Raw genomic sequence first — 16,930 nt, 5'->3', positions numbered from 1 at the left:
TCCTTATCAGTAAACTGAACACCTGTCAAAACCAGGAGCCTATCCATGTTGCTCACTCTAGCACAGTCAAGTAATTTAAAGGCCAACACAGACTGTGGAATTTCCAGGTTGTGTTTCTGTAGCCTGCCAAATTCCATTACATAGTCTTCCATGGAGATATCCTCTATTTTCCGGAGCTTATCAAAATCCGACCATGCTTCATACGCACTTAACAAGTCATCGTTCTTATAAATCTTATCCATATAATGTAATAAAGTCTCCAGACCTTCTTCTGAGTCTAACTCTTCCAATTCCAGCTCAGAAAGCACTTTGTTTCGGATTTTACTGCCATATGGTAGAGAAAGAGCCAATGCCATACCTTGTTTTCTCTTTCCCAAAGCAGTTACCTTAGTCCACATAACTACTGCACTTCTCCATTGGTCGTACGATTCCCTTTCAGAAAATAAGGGAGGATAGTCATACCCAGCCATCTTTATCCTCGGTTCAGCCATATATCCCTTTTTTTTGTTCTTTTCTCACTCACTCCTTGGTTTGATCTGGAAAGGTTGTATCTTTCAACCCTTCACATTTACACAGCAACCATCCTGCTACCAATTGTTAGACATTTTAGTTGCTGTGATATGAAGAGTCTAAAGTTCTTGTTCCTTTTTCACAAACACACATTTATTTCCTTCCAACAGCCTTTGCACAAAACTCTCACTATTCATCACCTGACAGAGGCCACCTGAAGTCCCTTTACATATCAGTGTCAATTAATGGATACTTAACATAAATGAGACAACTAATTGCAATGTCTCTTACCCCATTACTTAACAACAATGGCTGATCATGCATCATTAAAGGTGCGACATACCAGACTTCTTATATCTGAAACAAGCTGTATGTCCAAAGACAGTCATTAGGGCGGCATGGTAGCACAGTGGTTAGCATTGTTGCTTCACAGCTCCAGGGTCCCGGGTTCAATTCCGGTGTGGAGTCTGCACGTTCTCCCCGTGTCTGCGTGGGTTTCCTCCGGGTGCTCCGGTTTCCTCCCACAGTCCAAAGATGTGCAGGTTAGGTTGACTGGCCATGCTAAATTGTCCCTTAGTATCCAAAGATGTACAGGTTAGGTGGATTGGCCATGCTAAATTGTCCCTTAGTGTCCAAAGATGTGCAGGTTAGGTGGATTGGCCATGCTAAATTGTCCCTTAGTGTCCAAAGATGTGCAGGTTAGGTGGATTGGCCATGCTAAATTGTCCCTTAGTGTCCAAAGATGTGCAGGTTAGGTGGATTGGCCATGCTAAATTGTCCCTTAGTGTCCAAAGATGTGCAGGTTAGGTGGATTGGCAATGTTAAATTGTCCCTTAGTGTCCAAAAAGGTGGGGTGGGGTTACTGGGTTATGGGGATAGGGTGGAGGTGTGGGGATAGGGTGGAGGTGTGGGGATAGGGTGGAGGTGTGGGCTTAGGTAGGGTGCTCTTTCCAAGGGCCGGTGCAGACTCGATGGGCCAAATGGCATCCTTTTGCACTGTAAATTCTATGTCCTATGCTAATGTGCCATGCTTTTGTCAGTTTCTCACCACTTCCTATTGGCGAAGCTCTAATGGTGCTCAAGGAGCACAATTCTCCCAACGAATTTCCATCAACTCATTTTAACCAGGAACGAGCACTCAGAGCAGTTTTAAAAACAGTCAGAGCTTTAGTACCAGATTTGATCACTCATTTCATTAAAAATGAATACACTAAGTCAAGAATCGTCTGACATGACCAGCAGATCAATGGTCCAGAGACCCAAGTTTGAAAACGTGGAGAAAAAAATTGGATGAGAGAAGGGGGAGGGAGGGTGAACGAGGGAGAGGGACAATCGGAGTACAATATATTCAATCATGCAATATCTTGCCACAAGGTATCTTCCCCTCTCCTAACATACCTCTGTGCATTTTTAAACCTGCAACTTTTTAAATGCTAATCTCTATTGTGGCTGACAACTGAATGTACACATTCAGGATTGATAGATCAAACATAATAGAGACTATATTTAACACAGCCTTGATATACTGCATCAGAAATTTCATGAACGTACCAGTGTCAGCTGCATTAACCACTAGAACAGCTTCTAAAAAATGTAATCCACTCACCACAGCAGTATTTGTTGCTTTATACTGGAATGGACATTGTGCTTACAAAGGGAGCCTTCCTCGCTCAAGTCATCTGCGGCGTTACAAGCCAAACATCCAGTTCATCAAACCCTCCTCTCTGAGAAAGCCCCCATTGCCGCTATGACAAGCCAATTGTTCTGACGAGGAGCTCAGAATCAGACTTCCTCCAGCTGCTGAATGAGGGGTCACCGGGAACTGTGCCAAACTTGAACACTTCACAGAGACAGCTACACTATGTTCCGTTTTGTAGGAGTGTCACGGCGCACAGCTATTCCTCCCTGTGCTTATTTTAGCCCATAAGAGACGATTTGCTGAAAATCAATGAAGAGCCTTCTCTGTGCACTTGCGAAAAAAAATGTTCATTCAAATTGAACAGCAGCTGCTGTGAGCGCTGTTCACAGACCTTTCCATTTGTGGAAGGTAAACAGCTTCCCATTGGATTGTTTTTCCTCGAATAACTACCCGCTGTAAAATTGCTAATATTCCAAAGCGTGTCAAGTGACCTGAAGATGGCATCCCCTCAAGATCAAGTCACAGTAAATATAGAAGAGCACGGAGAAGGAAATATAAAGGGGAAAGGAAATGCAGCTTAGGGAGTTCCCCCATTACATCCAGTCATGTACACTGAAACGTTCCCCATTCTCGAATAGGAGAGGAGAAAGTCGGGAACGATTGTCAGCATTTTTAACATTGCACATACCCATCACATAACTCAGCTGCTCACAGCAACATCAGATTTTGGGGGCTCGGTAATAAAGGAATAAAATACTTCACTAGGGAAGTTATCTGGAGGCCGCAGTATTGTGTAACGCTCTCAAAAAGCACTTCAATTCAGCAGGGTAGCGAGAAGAGCAAACTCCCTATCGCAGAGTAGTTGAGGCAAATAGCATAGAGGCATTTAAGGCAAATCCAATTAAGCAATGTGAGGAAGAGTAAGAGGAGAGTTGACTGGAGCATGAATGTCGCCGCTTACCGCCTGAACCAAATGGCTGCATATTTGAGGTACTTCTTCATTCAGACAAAAACACCAATTCTATATTTAAAAAATGACAATGTTGTGTAACACAGGCCTGATCGACAAGTTAACCTTTCAATACATTTTAGCCAATTATAGATGGAGCAAAGGATACTTTTAGATACCAATCAAAAACACATGACTGGAGTGCTCTTTGAGATGCACTGTCACTTTTAATATCGCAGACAGTTGACCAAAAAAGTGTACCAAATGAAACTGACCTAGTATCAAGATCAGCCAAGGCCATCTCTGCGTCTTTGTTTTTTCTACATATCCAAGAATTGGTAAAAAGACATTTTTTTCCAGCAGAGTTTGTCTTCGTCTTAACTGGGTTTTCTCTTCTCAGTAAAAGAGGGAATATGTTCGCAAGTCTGGAGAGAGTTGGGAGGCCAGGAAAGTTTCAGATTGGGGTTGATAAATGGGTGGGGAGAGGGTGGGAAAGGGGAGTTGAGACCCGAGTTGAGACCCATGATCATACTGAATGGTGGAGCAGGCTCGACGGGCCATGTGATTTACTCCGGCTCCTATTTTAGAACCTTAGTTAGGCCACACGTGGAGTGTAGTGTTCAATTCTGGTCGCCACACTACCAGAAGGATGTAGAGGCTTTAGAGAGTGTGCAGAAGAGATTTACCAGAATGTTGCCTGGTATGGAGGGCATTAGCTATGAGGAGCGGTTGAATAAACTCGGTTTGTTCTCACGAGAATGACAGAGGTGGAGGGGCGACCTGATAGAGGTCTACAAAATTATGAGGGGCATAGACAGAGTGGATAGTCAGAGGCTTTTTCCCAGGGACGAGGGGTCAATTACTAGGGTGCATCGCTTTAAAATGCGAGAGGCAAGGTTTAGAGGAGATGTACGAGACAAGTTTTTACACAGAAGGTAGTGGGTGCCTGGAACTCGCTACCGGAGGTGGTGGAAGCAGGGACGATAGTGACATTTAAGGGGCATCTTGACAAATATATGAATAGGATGGGAATAGAAGGATACGGACCCAGGAAGTGTAGAAGATTGTAGTTTAGACGGGCAGCATGGTCGGCACGGGCTTGGAGGGCCGAAGGGCCTGTTCCTGTGCTGTACTTTTCTTTGTTCTTTGTATTTCTTCTGTTCTTATGGAAGTAGCGTTTGTGTCACACAACTGCCATCTCCAACAAGAGTTGAACCACTTCCGCTCAACATTCAACAGCATTACTTTCGCTAAATCTCCCACTATCAACGTCCTGGGGGGTTACCATTGACCACAAACTGAACTGGACCCAGCCATATAAATACCAGACGCTGGGAATCCTCACCTCCTTCCTGACTCCCCAAAGCCTGTCCACCATCTACAAGGTACAAGTCAGGAGTGTGATGGAATACTCTCCACTTGCCTGGATGAGTGCAGCTCCCACAACACTCAAGAAGCTCTGTCCGTAACAAGACTGTGGGTGTGCATGTACTGCGCATCACATGAGTGACTTCTTACTGGACCACCTTCAGTTCATTTTCAGCCATCATCAGATAGCGATGTTGGCCAAAGCTCTCTTTCTTGATACTACATCAGTTCAGGGCCATCTTTATTGCAGGCAAATTGTTCAAACGTCACTCGGACACTGTCAATTCACAAGGTTTTGGTAGACAGTTCCTCGCTAAATAGGGGAATAACTACAGAGATTTTCAGCAAGGTTTGGTTTGGAACTTTACTGCAAAATACTGAGACTGACAGGGGCTGTTTGGCACAGGGCTAAATCGCTTGCTGTGAAAGCAGACCAGCAGCACGGTTCAATTCCCGTACCAGCCTCCCCGAACAGGCGCCGGAATGTGGCGACTAGGGACTTTTCACAGTAACTTCATTTGAAGCCTACTTGTGACAATAAGCAATTTTTCATTTTGTTTTCACTTTCCCGTTTCAGCACCACACTGATAACCGGCGCACGCAATTTGATACTGTTACTCAAACGCTCAAAAACAACTCAGTTCCAATAGTCATCCCTACCAGGGGCAGCGGTGCCTAGGTGCACCTTGTTCAACATGCCTACAAAGAGGATTGGTTGGCATCCCAATTAGCATTTTGGGGAATTCAGGCCTTTAGATCTAGAAATAAATACATAGTACATTGCTCAAAGCCTGGTTCCTCATGTCCATGCTGTGGATCTTCACCAAGACAAAGCACTGAGCTGCTTTTTTGATGGGTCAGCACTTTTATACAAGATGGCCCTCAACAGATGTAGTTATCAAGAGGTAGTCCAATAAAAAGTCAACTGTATGATGCAGTGTCGGCACAGACAGAGTAAGCAGTCTTACAACACCAGGTTCAAGTCCAACAGGTTTGATTGAAATCACTAGCTTTCGGAGCACAGCTCCTTCATCACTAACCTGTTGGACTTTAACCTGGTGTTGTAAGACTTCTTACTATACCCACCCCAGTCCAACGCCGGCATCTCCACTTCATGCACAGATAGAGTAGGCAAGAGCTGATCTCAAGACTCCTCCAAATTCACTTTTCAACCTTTAAGAGATACAGTACAGAACTGTGGTCTAACACTTCCCCCCCCTAAGCTGTGCCAGAAACCACATAGTCTGCTCTCTCCACCTTTGCATAACAGAGATCACAAACTTTCTACCAGCAGTGAAATGGTGTTTAACTTCCACTCCATACTTAACACTTAAAAGGACCTGCACTATGTGGGTTTTTTTTTTTAAAAAAAGGAAAACACATTTCAAATTTCAAGCTTTCTAAAATATGACCCCGTTTCTACCACTAAAAGGTTAACTTTGCACTGGCATCTCAATGTAGAAACAGGGATAGTACCGAGCATAAAAAGAAAATCATAACCCACTCCTCCGAGATATCTTTTAAATTAATTCTCAGCTCGTGTTTTGAGCAACGGAAAAAACGAGAAAGAAAGTAAGAAAGAAATCATGGTTCTTCAAGATTCAGTAGTTCAATATTGTGAATTATGAATGGAGCCATGGACATAAACAGGAGTCACGTCATTTTCGTGGAGTTATGTGCACAGCATAGGTGGCAACTATCTTCCAACTCCATCCACTTGGTGGCTAGCTGCAGTTCGCAATGAACCAGTTCTGTCAGAACATAACGCAGATGAGCAACGATGAAGCAAAACCAATTCAACTAAATACTCAGCATGAATTATTCAAGGTGTGGACGGACTGATGCAAACACTCGATTCTAATGATCCGATTCAGTCAAGATCATGCCCAAAACGTCGACAGTCACTTATCGGTTTGGTCACAGTCTGGTGGAATATCCCAAAATATTGACATTCAAAAACAACAAAATACTTTATCAGATGTTAAATAGTTTGACACGGCAGTAAAAGGCCACAACAATAGGGTGCATTTGTTTCAGATCAACAATGAAATAATTCTCACTTTGTTAGGGGTGGTAGGTAATTAGCATATCATGGTCAGTATGATATTATCAACTGTTCAAAGTACCCCCTCTTTGGACAGAAGGAAATCATTGCCTGCCATGTGTCAGACAGAACATTACAGAAACAGCCAGGGTCATGACATCAAACCCCAGTAAACCGTCATTGAGACTGGGAGATACATCCCCTCAGGCAGGGACCTCACATCTCAGCAACTGCACCCAGGTTTGTTCAAAGTTGCAGCTCCATACAGTTAGTCGGGTATGGATTTTAAACATTCAAGGCTGTGCAGAGAGACCTGGGTGTGCTAGTGCATGAGTCGCAAAAAGTTGGCTTACAGGTGCAACAGGTGATTAAGAAGGCAAATGGAATCTTGTCCTTCATTGCTAGAGGGATGGAGTTTAAGACTAGGGAGATTATGCTGCAATTGTATAAGGTGTTAGTGAGGCCACACCTGGAGTAGTGTGTTCAGTTTTGGTCTCCTTACCTGAGAAAGGACGTACTGGCACTGGAGGGTGTGCAGAGGAGATTCACAAGGTTAATCCCAGAGCTGAAGGGGTTGGATTACGAGGCGAGGTTGAGTAGACTGGGACTGTACTCGTTGGAATTTAGAAGGATGAGCGGGGGATCTTATAGAAACATATAAAATTATGAAGGGAATAGATAGGATAGATGCAGGCAGGTTGTTTCCACTGGCGGGTGAAAGCAGAACTAGGGGGCATAGCCTCAAAATAAGGGGAAGTAGATTTAGGACTGAAGTTTAGGAGGAACTTCTTTACCCAAAGGGTTGTGAATCTATGGAATTCCTTGCCCAGTGAAGCAGTAGATGCTCCTGCATTAAATGTTTTTAAGATAAAGATAGATAGTTTTTTGAAGAATAAAGGGATTAAGGATTATGGTGTTCGGGCCGGAAAGTGGAGCTGAGTCCACAAAAGATCAGCCATGATTTCATTGAATGGCGGAGCAGGCTCGAGGGGCCAGATGGCCTACTCCTGCTCCTAGTTCTTATGCAAGGCTGGTGAGGATTCTTTTGGTCACTTCCAGAATGCTTTGAAGATTTTCTGGAGCCACTTTCAAAGAACAATACAGCACAGGAACAGGCCCTTCGGCCCTCCAACCCTGTAGCGGTCATGATACCAACCTTGGCCACACCCCTCAGCACTTCCTTGGTCCGTATCCCTCTATACCCATCCTATCCATGGGTTTGTCAAGATGCCGTTAATATATCTGCTTCCACAACCTCCCCTGGAAACACGTTCCAGGCACTCACCACCCTCTGCGTAAAAAACCTGCCTCGCGCATCTCCTCTAAACTTTGCCCCATGGACCTTAAACCTATACCCCCTGGTGACTGACCCCTCCACCCTGGGAAAGAGTGCCTGCCCATCCACTCTATCCATGCCCCTCATAATCTTGTAGACCTCGATCAGGTCACCCCTCAACCTCCGTCTCTCTAATGAAAACAGTCCGAGTCTATTCAGCCTCGCCACATAGCTAACACCCTCCAGACCAGGCAACATCCTGGTAAACCTCCTCTGCACTCTCTCCAAAGCCTCCACATCCTTCTGGTAGTGTGGCGACCTGAATTATGCGCAATATTCCAAGTGGGGCCTTACCAAGGTTCTATCCAACTGCAGCCTGACTTGCCAGTTTTTATACTCGATGCCCCGTCCAATGAAGGCGAGCATTCTGCATGCTTTCTTAACTACCTTGTGTTGCCACTTTCAAAGATTTGTGGACCTGTACACCCAGATTTCTCCAACTTTATATAGTTTTGCCATTTACTGTATATTTAAGTGATTTTTTTAAAATCATCTTTATTGTCACAAGTAGGCTTACATTAATACTGCAATGAAGTTACTGTGAAAAGCCCCTAGTCGCCACATTCCTGTTCGGGTACTGAGGGAGAATTCAGAATGTCCAAATTACCTCACAGCACGTCTTTAAGATCGTAGACCTACCAAAATGCATTACCTCACATTGTCCGGATTAAACTCCATTTGACATTTCTCTGCCCAAGTCTCCAACCTTTCTATGTCCTGCTGTATCCTCTGACAATCCTCAACACTATCTGCCACTCCACCAACCTTGGGGTCATCCACGAACCAGCTACAATTTCCTCCAAATCGTTTATGTATGCTACAAACAACAGAGGCCCCAGTACCGATCCCTGCGGAACACCACTAGTCACTACCTTCCATTCAGAAAAACACCCTCCCATTGCTACTCTCTTCCTTCTGTGACCGAGCCAGTTCTGTATCCATCTTACCAGCTCACCTCTGATCCTGTGACTTCACCTTTTGTACCAGTCTGCCATGAGGCACCATGTCAAAGGCTTTACTGATGGTGGCGCAGTGCTGCCTCACGGCGCCGAGGTCCCAGGTTCAATCCCGGCTCTGGTTCACTGTCAGTGTGGAGTTTGCACATTCTCCCCGTGTTTGCGTGGGTTTCGCCCCCACAACCCAAAGATGTGCAGGGTAGGTGGATTGAACACACTAAATTGCCCCTTAATTGGGTACTCTAAAAAAATTTTTTTTTTAATGTTTTAAAAGGCTTTCCTGAAGTCCATGTAAACAACATCCACTGCCCTCGCATCATCAATCATGTTTGTCAACTCCTCAAAAAACTCGATCAAGTTAGTGAGGCACAATCTCCCCTTCACAAAACCATGCTGTCCATCGCTGATGAGTCCATTTGTTTCCAAATGGGTATGAATCCTGCCCCTGAGAATTCTCTCCAATAATTTACCTACTACCGACGTGAGGCTCACGGGCCTATAGTTTCCAGGATTATCCCTGCTAACTTTCTTAAACAGCGGTACCACATTAGCTATTCTCCAGTCCTCTGGGATCTCACGAGTAGCCAATGAGGTTACAAAGATGTCAGTCAAGGCCCAGCAATTTCCTCCCTTGCTTCCCTCAGTATTTGCGGGTAGATCCCATCCAGCCCAGGAGACCTATCCACCTTAATGTCTTTTAAAACACCCAATACCTCCTGCTTTTCGATGTCAACATGACCCAGACAATGCACACACCCTACCCAAAAATCATCTGCCACAAAGTCCTTTTCTTTGGTGAACACTGATGCAAAGTACTCATTTAGTACACAGAACATAGAACAGTACAGCATCTTGCCCATTTCCTCTGGCTCAACACATGGATTCCCCCCACTGTCCTTAAGTGGTCCAATCCTTTCCCTGGCCACCCTCTTGCATTTTACATATGATTTTGTTCCTACTAGAAATTGGGGAGAAGGTGGTGTCATGTTACTGGAAAAGTAATCCAGAAGCCCAGGCTAATATCCTATCACAGTAGCTGGTGGAATTTAAAATTTAATTGATAATCTAGAATTGAAAAGTTGGTCCCAGTAATGATGACCATGAAACCAGTGTCGATTGTTGTAAAAACCTATCTGGTTCACTAATGTCCATTAGGGAAGGAAACCTGTTGTCCTTACCGGGTCTGGCCTACATGTGACTCCTGTCATGTGAGAGTACCTTTAAGAAATGGGTGTTTGCTACTACAGTGATGTCAGAGAGTGGGTGGAGCAGGGATGTCTGTCAGCATTTTACTTTCGTTTTAGGCTGTTTGCTGAAGGGTGTGTTTTAGTTTCGTTTTCAGTGTTGGAGCTGAAGCCAGACGGAGCAGGTGTACTGTTGATCTCTCTGCTATGAAAAGACCATCTCTTGATCATTTGGTGAATTCAGAATTATAAATGTTCTCAGTAGTGAATGCAAACCTAATGTGCTTCTGTTAAAAGGTGTTTCTTCTGTCTTCTGGATGTTGTTTGGGAAGTTATTAAGGATTACTTAGTGTTGTATTCTTTGGGGGTTGTATTTGAATTGATGGTTGTTAAGATGTTCACCATGTTTTAAAAAGGTTAACTTGAGTTCATAGAATCAACATTGTTTTGCTTTAAAAAATACTTTTCGATTTCTGCTGTACCACACCTGTAGAGTGGGCCGTGTGCTCCCCATACCACAATCTATTAAAAGTTGTGGGTCAGGTGAACTCTATGATACATTTTGGGGTTCTCTAAACCCTGGCCCATAACAATAAAACAGAGAACAATACAGCACAAGACAGGCCCTTCAGCCCACGATGTTGTGCCAACCATTTATTCTAATCTAAGATCAACCTAACCTACACCCCTTCAACTTACTGCTGTCCATGTGCCTGTCTAAAAGTCGCTTAAATGTCCCGAATGACTCGGACTCCACCATCTCTGCTGTCAGTGCATTCCACACACCCACCACTCTCTGTGTAAAGAACCTACCTCTGACATCTCCCCTATACCTTCCTCCAATCACCTTAAAATTATGTCCCCTCGTGACAGTCATTTCCACCCTGGGGAAAAGTTTCTGGCTATCCACTCTATCCATGCCTCTCATCACCTTGTACACCTCTTATCAGGTCACCTCTCTGCCTTCTTCGCTCTAGTGAGAAAAGCCCTCGCTCCCTCAACCTTTCTTCATAAGACATGCCCTCCAGTCCAGGCAGGCATCCTGGTAAATCTCCTCTGTACCCTCTCCAAAGCATCCACATCCTTCCTATAACAAGGTGACCAGAACCACAATATTCCAAGTGTGGTCTGACTAGAGTTTTATAAAGCTGCAGCAAAACCTCACGGCTCTTAAACTCAATCCCCCTGTTAATGAAAGCCAACACACCATATGCCTTCTTAACAACCCTATCAACCTGAAATGAACTGAAAATCGCTTATTGTCACAAGTAGGCATCAAATGAAGTTACTGTGAAAAGCCCCTAGTCGCCACATTCAGGCGCCTGTTCGGGGAGGCTGGTACGGGAATTGAACCGTGCTGCTGGCCTGCCTTGGTCTGCTTTCAAAGCCAGTGATTTAGCCCTGTGCTAAACAGCCCCTGGGTGGTAACCTTGAGGGATCTATGTATGTGGACCCCAAGATCCCTCTGTTCCTCCACAATTCCAAGAATCCTGCCTTTAACCCTGTTTTCAGCATTCAATTTCGACCTTCCAAAATGAATCACTTCACATTTATCAAGGTTGAACTCCATCTGCCACTTCTCAGCCCAGCTCTGCATCCTGTCAATGTCCTGTTGTAACCTGCAACAGCCCTCAACACCATCCACAACTCCACCAACCTTTGTGTCTTCGGCAAACTTACTAACCCACCCTTCCACTTCCTCATCCAAGTCATTTATAAAAACCACCACGAGCAGAGGTCCCAGAACAGATCCTTGCGGGACACCACTGGTCACCGACCTCCAGGCGGAATACTTTCCATCCACTACCACTCGCTGTCTTCTTTCGGCCAGCCAATTCTGTACCCAGACAGCCAAATTTCCCTGTATCCCATGCCCCCCAACTTTCTGAATGAGCCGACCATGAGGAACCTTATCAAATGCCTTACTGAAATCCACAGACACCACATCCACTGCCCGACCTTCATCAATGTGTCTTGTCACATCCTCAAAGAATTCAATGAGGCTTGTGAGGCATGACCTGCCCCTCACAAAGCCATGCTGACTATCTTTAATCAAACTATGTTTTTTTAAATAATCACAAATCCTATCTCTCAGAATCCTTTCCAATATTTTGCTCACCACAGACGCAAGACTGACTGGAGTGTAATTCCCAGGGATTTCCCTATTCCCTTTCTTGAACAGGGGAACAACAGTCGCCTCCCTCCAATCATCTGGTACTACTCCAGTGGAGAGTGAGGACGCAAAGATCATCGCCAACGGTGCAGCAATCTCCTCCCTCGCTTCCCGTAGTAATCTTGGGTATATCCCGTCAAGCCCAGGGGACTGATCTATCCTTTTTTTTAAATAAATTTGAGGAGTACCCAATTCATTTTTTCCAATTAAGGGGCAATTTAGCGTGGCCAATCGACCTACCCTGCACATTTTTGGGTTGTGGGGGTGAAACCCACGCAGACACGGGGGGGATGTGCAAACTCCACACGGACACTGACCCAGAGCCGGGATCGAACCTGCGAACCACTGCACCACTGTGCCACCCTGGGATTTATCTATCCTGATGCTTTTCAAAATTTCCAGCACATCCTCCTTCTTAATATCAACCTGTTCGAGTCTATTAACCTGGTTCACACTGTTCTCATGAGCAACAAGGTCCCTCTCTCTAGTGAATACTGAAGCAAAGTATTCATTTAGGGCCTCCCCCATCTCCTCAGACTCGAGGCACAAGTTCCCTCCACTATCCCTGATCGGCCCTACTCTCACTCTGATCATCCTCTTATTTCTCACACAATTGTAGAACGCCTTGGGGTTTTCCTAATCCTTCCCGCCAGAGCTTTTTCATGCCCCCTTCTAGCTCTCCTCGTTCTATTTTTGAGTTCCTTCCTGGCTACCTTGTAACCCTCTAGAGCCGTGCCAGATCCTCGCTTCCTCAACCTTACGTAAGCTTTCTTCTTCCTCTCGACTAGAAGCTCCACTTCTCTTGTCATCCAAGGCTCCTTCACCTTACCATTCCTTCCTCGTCTCAGTGGGACAAAACTATTCAGCACTCGCAGCGAGTGCTCCTTAAACAATCCCCACATTACTGTTGTGCATTTCCCCAACAACAATTGTTCCCACTTTATGCTCCTCAGCTCCTGTCTAACAGCAGTATAATTTCCCCTCCCCCAATTAAATACCTTCCCATACTGTCTGTTCCTATCCCTCTCCATGACTATGGTAAAGATCAAGGAGTTGTGGTCGCTGTCACCGAAATGCTCTCCCACCGAGACATCGGACACCTGGCCTGGTTCGTTGCCAAGCACCAAGTCCAAGATGGTCTCCACCCTAGTCGGCCTATCTACATATTGAGTCAGGAATCCTTCCTGTACACACCTGACAAAATCTGCTCCATCCAAACCATTTGCATTAAGGAGGTTCCAGTCAATATTAGGGAAGTTGAAGTCACCCCATGACAAGAACTCTGTTACTGCTGCACTTTTCCAAGATCTGCCCACCAATCTGTTCCTCTATCTCTCTGCTGCTATTGGGGGGTTTATAGAAAACTCCCAATAAAGTGACTGCTCCTTTCTTGTTTCTGACTTCCACCCATACTGACTCAGTCGACAAACCCTCCTCAACTACCTCCTTTTCTGCAGCTGTGATACACTCTCTAATTAACAGTGCCACCCCCACTCCTCTTTTACCTCCCTCCCTATTCTTCTTAACCCCGGAACATCGAACAACCATTCCTGCCCCTGTGAAATCCATGTCTCCGTAATGGCCACAACATCGTAGTTCCAAGTACTGATCGATGCTCTAAGCTCATCTCCCTTATTCCTGACACTCCTTGCATTGAAATAGACACACTTTAACCCATTCCACTGAGTGCAACTTTGTCCTATCAACTGTCTATCCTTCCTCACAGACTTGCTGCATACTATTTCTGCCTGTTCAACAGCTACCCTATCCTCTGATCCATAGTATGTTGCAGTACCTTGGAGCTATGGTTAGTGACAGTAGGGGGCCCAATTTCTTGCCTTCACATGGCTGATCAGAATGTCTCCCACTCCTACCGCCTTTTATAGATGTGTTGGAAGGATTTTGCAGGTTGATTTTCAACCTGTTCGGCTGTGCTATGGACGCACCGCTCACAGCCAACAGGTCCTAGGGTGGGACCCGAACCCGGAGCTTCTGGCTCAGAGTCAGGGGCGCTACCCATTGCGCTACAAAGTCTTCTCAACGCAGGACTATATGCATGCTGAACAAGTAAAGCAGCAGGCAAGCGACAGAGCTCAGTGTTCCAAAAGCCAATGGATCAGATCCAAACTTCGCAGTACTGCCATATCTAGTCATTCATTTTTTTAAAAATAATCTTTATTGTCACAAGTGGGCTTACATTAACACTGCAATGAAGTTACTGTGAAAATCCCCTCGTCGCCACATTCCGGCGCCTGTTCGGGTCGCAGAGGGAGAATTCAGAATGTCCAATTCACCGAACAGCACGTCTTTCGGGACTTGTGGGAGGAAACCGGAGCACCCGGAGGAAACCCACGCAGACACGGGGAGAACGTGCAGACTCCGCACAGACAGTGACCCAGCGGGGAATCGAACCTGGGACCCTGACTACTGCAAAGGCTCTGGGCCCTGACAACATTGTGACTGTAGTGATGAAGACTCATGCTCCAGAACATGCCAAGCTGCCCGGTGAAACTGTTCCAATACAGCAACAAAAATTGTCCAGGTACATCCAAAACAGGACAAATCCAACCTGACCAATTGCCATCCTGTCAGTCTACTCTCAATTATTAGCAAAGTGATAGAAGGTGTTTTCGACAGTGATATCAAATGGCATTACTCGGACATAACCTGCTCACTGTCAAATGACACTTTCTCAGCAATAATCTTCTCATTGATGTTTAGTTTGGGTTCCGTGAGGACCACTGACTCCAGATCCCATTGCAGCCTTGGCTCAAACGTGGACAAAAGAGCTGAACACCAGAAGTGGAGGTGAGAGTGACTGTCCTTGACCGAGTGTGGCATCAAGGAGCCCGAGCTAAACTGGAGTCAATGGGAATCGGGGAAAACTGGTCAGAGTCATACCCGGCACAAAGGAAGATGGTTGTGGTGGTTGGAGGTCAATCATCTCAGCTCCAGGACATCACTGCAGGAGTTCCTCAGGGTCGTGTCCTCGGCCCAACCATCTTCAGCTGCTTCATCAATTACCTTTCCATGACTTTACCGTTTGAAGTGGGGTTAGTTGCCCACTTGCCCAATATTCAATACCATTCACAACTCCTCAGATACTGAAGCAGTCCATGTCATTATGCAGTAAGACACAGGTATATGTTAAGTAACATTTACGTCTCACAAGTGCCAGGCAACGCTGATCTCCCACCAGGGGGAATCTATCCATCTCCCCTTTACATATATTACTATCACTGAATTCCACATTATCAACATCCCAGGGGTTACCATTGTCCAGAAACTGAACTGGATCAGCCATATAAATACTTTGGTTACAAGAACAGGTCAGAAGCTGCGACTCCTGTGGCGAGTAACACATCTCTGCACTCCCCAAAGCCTGTCCACCATCAAGGCACAAGATGAAATACTTGCCACTTGCCTGGATGAGTGCAGGTCCAACAACAGTCAAAGCTTGACACAGACACTATATGGGCTGCAGTGCTTCACAAAGGCGGCTCACCACCACCTTGTCAAGGGAAATTCGGGATGAGCAATAAATGCTGGCCTAGCCAGCGATGCCCACATCCCATGAATGAAAATCCAGGACAAAACAGCTTACATGATTTGCAACCCATCCACCACCATAAATATTCACTCCCTCTACCATGGAGGAACAGTCGCAGCTATGTGCATTATCTACAAGATGCACTGCAGAAACTCACCAAGGCTCCTTAGGCAGCACCTCCCAAACCAACACCCTTCTCTGCCTCGAAGGCCAAGGTAACAGGCACATGGAAACCTGCCAGTTCCCCTCATAGTCACACACCACCCTGACCTGGAAATATATCGCTGTTCCTTCATTATCGTGAAGTCAAACTCCTAGGACTCCTTTCCGAAGGATGTGTCTGCACGACACAGACTGCATCGGCTCAAGGCGGCAGCTCAACACCACCTTCTCGAGGACAATAGATGCTGACCTTCTCAATGCAAAAATGCCGAGAAGAACCGAGACCAATTATGTACAAGGCTATTTCTAGTACCAGACATCATTAACAAGTGCCTGGTTACCCCCACCCTCTGAGGCTAAGTGAGATTAGCACAAGGTGTTATGGGCCAGGGCTTCAAGAACCCCAAAGTGTATTATGGAGTTTACCTGACCCACAACTTTGAAGAGATTGTGGTTATGGGGAGCACATGGACCCACTCTGCAGGTGTGATGCACCAGAGAGCTACAATACTTTTAAATTAAAACAATGTTTATTTATGAAACCAGTTAACACTTTATAAACCCACAGTAAACATCTTGACAACTATCAACACCAATAAATCCCGCAAAGAATACAGTACTCTCTAAGTAACTCTTAATCTTTCCTTGCAACATCCATAAGACAAAAAGAACCCTCTTTACAGAAACACATCAGGTTTAAATTCTCTACTGAGAGCAGTTATCACTCTGAATTCACCAAATGATCTAGAGATAGTCTTTAGCTGGTAGAGAGAACATTACACCTTCTTTGGCTGGCTGCAACTCAACACTAAAACGAAACTAAAAAACACAGACACACCCAAGGTTTTCGTCAAAGCGAAACTAAAAAGCAGAGCTCAGCTCCGCCCACACTCTGACATCACTGCAGCCACTTGAGCAGACAAACATTTCTTAAAGTGACATTCCCATGACAACAAGGTATAAACCAAATCTTTTCCGACGGTATTGTACTGATCAGTACCAGAGTTGCAATGTCAAGCTATACAAAAGGACTCACATCAGCCGCTGCGCAAGGATGTG

The 16,930-nt window shown here is 45.4% G+C and overlaps 1 protein-coding gene across 5 annotated transcripts in view; it reads right to left on the bottom strand.

The window, feature by feature from the left end:
* Nucleotides 1-16,930, bottom strand: part of r3hdm2 (R3H domain containing 2) — a 325,172-nt gene that overhangs the window by 217,982 nt on the left and 90,260 nt on the right. Inside the window, exon 1 of one of the 5 annotated variants that reach the window (XM_072494031.1) lies at nt 2,117-2,136. The exons of the other annotated variants lie outside the window; for them this stretch is intronic. The gene's annotated coding sequence lies outside the window, so the exon portion shown is untranslated. Of the gene's footprint in view, nt 1-2,116; nt 2,137-16,930 lie in introns of those variants that run through there. 5 annotated transcript variants of the gene reach the window in all.

This window comes from Scyliorhinus torazame, chromosome X, assembly GCF_047496885.1.
Source record: "Scyliorhinus torazame isolate Kashiwa2021f chromosome X, sScyTor2.1, whole genome shotgun sequence".
NCBI classification, from domain to species: domain Eukaryota; kingdom Metazoa; phylum Chordata; class Chondrichthyes; order Carcharhiniformes; family Scyliorhinidae; genus Scyliorhinus; species Scyliorhinus torazame.
This window is presented reverse-complemented; position numbering and strand designations above follow the sequence as displayed.